Genomic DNA, 6,294 nt, shown 5'->3' on the forward strand with positions numbered 1-6,294 from the left:
ACGGTGTTACTTTCACACAGTGAGCTCCACAGATCATGTGCTGGACTCTTCATAGTGAACGGTGTTATTTTCACGCAGTGTGCTCCACAGATCACATGCTGGACTCTTCACAGTGAACGGTGTTACTTTCACACAGTGAGCTCCACAGATCATGTGCTGGACTCTTCATAGTGAACGGTGTTATTTTCACGCAGTGTGCTCCACAGATCACGTGCTGGACACTTGCGGTAACCTACTGGGATAGATCTGCCAAAAATTAGTCCAGTTTCAGCTTTCAGGACATCTACTGTGACAGCATACTTAATTTTATACTTGGAAGTTTGTGCTATTTTTTTTTTCAGAAGAACCCTCCCAAAATTTTATTAAGTTCTATAAAAATTTGAAGTTTCCCCCCTCTTTCTGCCTATCCAGTTGCAGGTCCCTGGGTCCTATGTCAGATTTATTAAATCTCTGGGAGTAGAGGATAAAATATCTTAATTTTTAATAGCTTACCCCAGGTGACTTTATGTAAACATCACGTTTTAAAAATCAATGTCCCAGAGACATAATATGAATGAACAAATACTATACATTATGTTTATTCATCTCAATACACACTCTGCTATTCACTTTACAGCTATTCACTTACAGACCTGCTTTCATCTGTATGTCACTGTGTTGGCTGGTACATATATTTGAATATGAATTTGTCTTTTGTAGTTGGTTTAATTACCAACCTCCCAAATATATCTACCCAGAACCTGTGAATGTGATCTTATTAGGAAAAAAGATCTTTACAGATATAGTTAAAAATTTTAAAACGAGATCTTCCTAGAATACCAGGGTGGGTCTTAACTCCAATGACAGGTGTCTGTATGAGACAGAAGAGAAGGCACAAACAGAGAGTAAAGAAAGTCCATGTGAAGACAAGGCAGGTAGCCGCAGGAATGCTGAGAGGCACTAGAGGCTGGGACTTTCTCCAAAGACTCCAAAGGGACTACTGTGGGCCTCCTAATAACTTGATATTGTATCTCAGACCTCCAGAACTGTGATAAAAATTTCTAGGAACAAAACTACGTTAGAGGCCTGACCTGTGGTAGTGCAGCAGATAAAGCATCAACCTGGATTGCTGAGGTCGCCAGTTTAAAACCCTACACTTAAGCCCCTGGCAATGGGCAAGGAAGCACCTGATTGGTGGTGCTGCTCTTATATCAGTCAGTGGCAAAGCAGGTGTTCAGCCCTAGCTCATCCTAGCTTGATGCCTGTATTGGTGGCCAGAGCTGTTTCATGCCTAGGGCACATAAAATAAAAAAAAATGTGAAAAAATAAAAAATTTTTTAAAAAACCCCTACACTTTGTCTAAATAATTAACTTTCAGATAAGACTGACCAAACATAAACACAAACATAGACATGCATGCACATACACACATATCTTTAAAATCTATAAGTATAATAGGTACAAAATGTTCACAAAAATTCACTATGTACTGCCCTGGCCGGTTGGCTCAGTAGTAGAGCGTCGGCCTGGTGTGCAGAAGTCCCAGGTTCAATTCCCGGCCAGGGCACACAGGAGAGGTGCCCATCTGCTTCTCCACCCCTCCCCCTCTCCTTCCTCTCTGTCTATCTCTTCTCCTCCCGCAGCCGAGGCTCCATTGGAGCAAAGATGGTCCGGGCGCTGGGGATGGCTCCTCGGCCTCTGCCCCAGGTGCTAGAGTGGCTCTGGTTGCAACAGAGCGATGCCCCGGAGGGGCAGAGCATCGGCCCCTGGTGGGCAGAGCGTCGCCCCCTGGTGGGCGTGCCGGGTGGATCCCGGTCGGGCACATGCGGGAGTCTGTCTGACTGTCTCTCCCCGTTTCCAGCTTCAGAAAAATACAGAAAAAAAAAATTCACTATGTATTAGGCTATAAAAATATAAAATAATTTCTAAAAAGAAAAAAAGAAAAAAAAACTTTCTAAACTTGAACTTCAATGTAATAAAACTAGAAATCGATAAATAATAAAAAAGACTCCCCAGTAGAACTACTTACTAAAAATAAATAAATAATAATGAATAAATTATCAACTGTTTTAAATGGAAGAGAGTAAGAGTATTATGGGATGTAGCCAAAATTATATTCACTTAAGTGCATTTGTATAGACTTAAGTGCATTTAATGGGGGAAATAGAGATTTAAATGATATCTTGTGTGAGTTGAGACCTGGCTTCAAAATATATGAGGTGAATATTTATATGAATAGATAAGTAATGAAATGTTAAATGACCTAACCAGAGCTCCTTTATATAGTCCTTGATAAAGACCATTGTGTTGGGTGCCTATAAACCTTGATTTGTAGACCTCTTACTAATAAGTTAGGTTCATATAACCTTAAAAGTGTTACCTTCGCTATACTTCAGATTTTATATATGTAAAATAGAGGTGTTTAAATAGATTATCTTCAAAGTCCTTTGAGTATGAGTACCTATATTCCATAGCGCCTTCTCAACATCATTATTAATACTTTATAAACGTGTCCTTTGCATGGTTTGATGTTTGTGTTACCCTGTGTTTGTATGTAGTATATGTGTATGTAAGTGCATTTGTTACTGACATTATCAGTGAAGAGATTTAAGGCTACATTTGTCAAAAAGTTAATCACAGGTTAAACTAACTAAAAAATGAAGAAATGTCATTTTTACTGCTTATGGCTCAAAATATCATTGTGATCTGAGTGATCTAACCTGAAAAATGAGAAATGTTCCTCTTAGGATCCATTCCCTGACATGCTTGTTGTCAGTAAGACAAAGTATTCAAATGCATTTTTTATGTCATTTACATATTTCATTTTTCCTGCCTTTCCATCTAATTAGGTAATCTGATTTTCAAGTAGTGCTATTTCTGAATCTAACCAGATCACTCATTTGGTAGAAGTTTGTATTACCTCAAAATGTCTCCCTTAAGCCATGGAGCATAGTAGTATTTTTCCACAACATGGAACACATGCTTCCTGATGATTTTCAACCCACCTCGCGATTTCCAGAACAAACTGGCTCTGGCTAACATATCTTACCTCACAGCCAGAATTAACTTCTTCCTTCCTCGTGATAACCATGCAATTGACCTCATTCTTGATTTTCATGTATTCTCAACTTCCAGCTCAAATATCCCCTGGCATCATCACCACTTCTGTCTTTTCTTTCTTTCCCAGGAAAAGAGAAAAATAAAACCTGAGGAGAATCAACTCTTTCTTGGAAATTACTATGAGAAAAAGATCTTGAGAAATATAAAGTTTTCTAGTCCCAAATGCCAGAAATCACCCCTGCGTTAAAATATAGAATTCCTTTCAACCCTTTTATGGCCATAATATTTGTATTATTACCATTTAAATTCTATATTACACTAAATAAAATAGATATAATAAACAAACGAGTACTTCATTGTGGTGATTCCTATTTTGTTTGATTCTGTCCAACAAAATAACTTAATTTTCATGATATATATCACTCACGTGTATTTATATAATTTTTTCAAGTGTCATCAAGTATGAATAAAAATTTAACTCCATTCAAATCAAACATTAATGGCTATCTTAAAGATATAGAATATTTTTAGTAAAAAACATTTTAGTGAGATGTGAACAATGTTGAATCAACATTTTTTGTTTGTTAATAATTATTTTATGGTATATAATTAATTAATGCTTACTATTTCTATATCTAGCACTGATATTAATTGACCAGCTAATAACAATCAAGAAAAAAAAATAAAAATAATACTATGAAAGCATAAAAGTCATTAGACTATATTAGAAAAATGTTTTAAAATATGTTTTACGGCCTGACCAGGCGGTGGCGCAGTGGATAGAGCGTCGGACTGGGATGCGGAAGTACCCAGGTTCGAGACTCCGAGGTCGCGCGCGGGCTCATCTGGCTTGAGCAAAGAGCTCGCCAGCTTGGACCCAAGGTCGCTGGCTCCAGCAAGGGGTTACTCGGTCTGCTGAAGGCCCACGGTCAAGGCACATGTGAGAAAGCAATCAATGAACAACTAAGAAGTCGCAACGCGCAACGAGAAACTGATGATTGATGCTTCTCATCTCTCTCTGTTCCTGTCTGTCTGTCCCTGTCTATCTCTGCCTCTGTAAAAAAAAAAAAAAAAAAAAAAAATATATATATATATATATATGTTTTACGGAGGACCCGGGTTCGATTCCTGGCCAGGGCACACAGGAGAAGCGCCCATTTGCTTCTCCACCCCTCCGCCGCGCTTTCCTCTCTGGCTCTCTCTTTCCCACCCGCAGCCAAGGCTTCATTGGAGCAAAGATGGCCCGGGTGCTGAGGATGGCTCCTTGGCCTCTGCCCCAGGCGCTAGAGTGGCTCTGGTCGCAACATGGCGACGCCCAGGATGGGCAGAGCGTCGCCCCATGGTGGGCATGCCGGGTGGATCCCGGTGGGGTGCATGCGGGAGTCTGTCTGACTGTCTCTCCCTGTTTCCAGCTTCAGAAAAATTTTAAAAAATAAATAAATAAATAAAATATGTTTTAGTTTTTAATTCAAATCTAAATTAGTTTTGCAAGGATACACAAATAAAAGTTTATGCTACTGGGAATATTTTATTATGAATAGAAAATATAAGCTCCATGTTATTCTTTGTGTTTAAGATAATATTTCTGGAAGTTTCTTACTACATTTATTCATTCAGCAAACATTTATTAAATGACCTACTGAATGTGTTAGGAATCACATTAGACCAGTGAATTTCAAAGCTTTTTAGCAGTGAAACTCTAACTACAGATCAATATTTAAAACAAATAAAACTGGAGCTACTCTAACCCTAAAAGCAGGACATCTGACCAGGAAGAATGTTGGTTGAAACTCTTAAGGTTCCAAGGGACAGAGTTTACAAACCAATAATCGTGGTGTATAAAGACAAGAAGGATCTGATCTTTGCCTTTCACGAAGTATCTAATAAAAAGTAATAATAATATTAATATAGTCCATTAATTTTCTCATTGAATAAATGTATTTAAGTACCTACTATAAATCAAACATTATTCTATATGTAAGCATATAGCAATAAACTAAACAAAGTAATGAAATATTACAATGAGTGAGATAGGCCAAAAACAAGTAAAAGAAGGAATGATAATGTCAAGCATGAATAAGTATGATAAAAAAAAATTAAAGGAGGTGCCTGACCAGGTGGTGGCACAGTGGATAGAGTATTGGACTGGGACGCAGAGGACCCAGTTCAAAACCCTGAGGTTGCCAGCTTGAGTGAGGGCTCATCCAGCTTGAGCGAGGGCTCACCAGATTAAGCATAGGGTCACTGGCTTGAGTGTGGGATCATAGACATGAACCCATGACCACTGGCTTAAAGCCCAAGGTTTCTGGCTTGAGCAAGGGGTACCTGGGTCAAGGCACATATGAGAAAGCAATCAATGAACCACTAAGGAAATTAAGGAGTTGCAACAAAGAATTGATGCTTCTCATCTCTCTCCTTCCCTGTCTGTCTGTCCCTATCTGTCCTTCTCGCTGTCTCTGTCTCTGTCTCTGCCACACACACACAAAAAATTATTTTGTCAAACCAGTTTATTAAGAATGCTTCCCACCCTGACATCTATGTCCTTGGCCTGCCTTTTGTAAGTATCCTGTTAAGCCAGTTTAACAAGGATCCTTCTACCCTTAATATCTAATCAAATTCTTCTTAGTAATTTTTTCATCCATTGACTCCTTGCTCTTTTCATTGGCTATAAAACCCCAACTATCTTTGTTATATTTAGAGTTGAGTTTAATCTCTCTATCCTCTTCCAATAGTCTTAAATAAAATTGTCCTTCCTATTTTTAGCAAGTGTCTGCAGAATTATTTTTTTATTACAATCATATGCTGTACACTCTCTTACCTATGAAATGTGATAAAAGAGCAATTAAGTTGTAAGTCCATTAAACTCAATAGAAATGCAGCATAACACAGTAGTTAAGGGCAAGGCCAGACTCTCTCTCAGTCTGGATGAGGCTCTGACACTTTCTGCACTGGCGATGTTAGGAAAGTTGCCTACATTCTCTGCTTTGCTAGCCTCATCTGTATATATAATTACAATAGTATTTACTACAAAGCTATTTTTGTGTGTGTGAAAATTCCATGTAAGCAGAACATAGAAAGGTCTTTAAAATTGCTATTTATTTTTAAGCTCTTATTGAATATTGTTATATGTTAAGTGGAGCAAATCCTAATTACCCTATTTACTCTGCAAACCATCCTCTACTCCCAGCTCCTCCAAGTTCCCATTATTCTGCTGTATATTTTTCAGTATCACTTATCACCTACATCAGTGGTCCC

The 6,294-nt window shown here is 38.3% G+C and overlaps 1 non-coding gene across 1 annotated transcript; it reads left to right on the forward strand.

Moving 5' to 3' along the window:
- Positions 1 to 1,139: 1,139 nt before the first annotated feature.
- On the forward strand, positions 1,140 to 1,283 carry LOC136312408 (small nucleolar RNA SNORA48). The gene has a single exon (XR_010726992.1). It is a non-coding gene; the product is annotated as a small nucleolar RNA SNORA48 (small nucleolar RNA).
- The last annotated feature ends 5,011 nt before the right edge of the window (positions 1,284 to 6,294 follow it).

Source organism: Saccopteryx bilineata, chromosome 8, assembly GCF_036850765.1.
Source record: "Saccopteryx bilineata isolate mSacBil1 chromosome 8, mSacBil1_pri_phased_curated, whole genome shotgun sequence".
NCBI lineage: Eukaryota > Metazoa > Chordata > Mammalia > Chiroptera > Emballonuridae > Saccopteryx > Saccopteryx bilineata.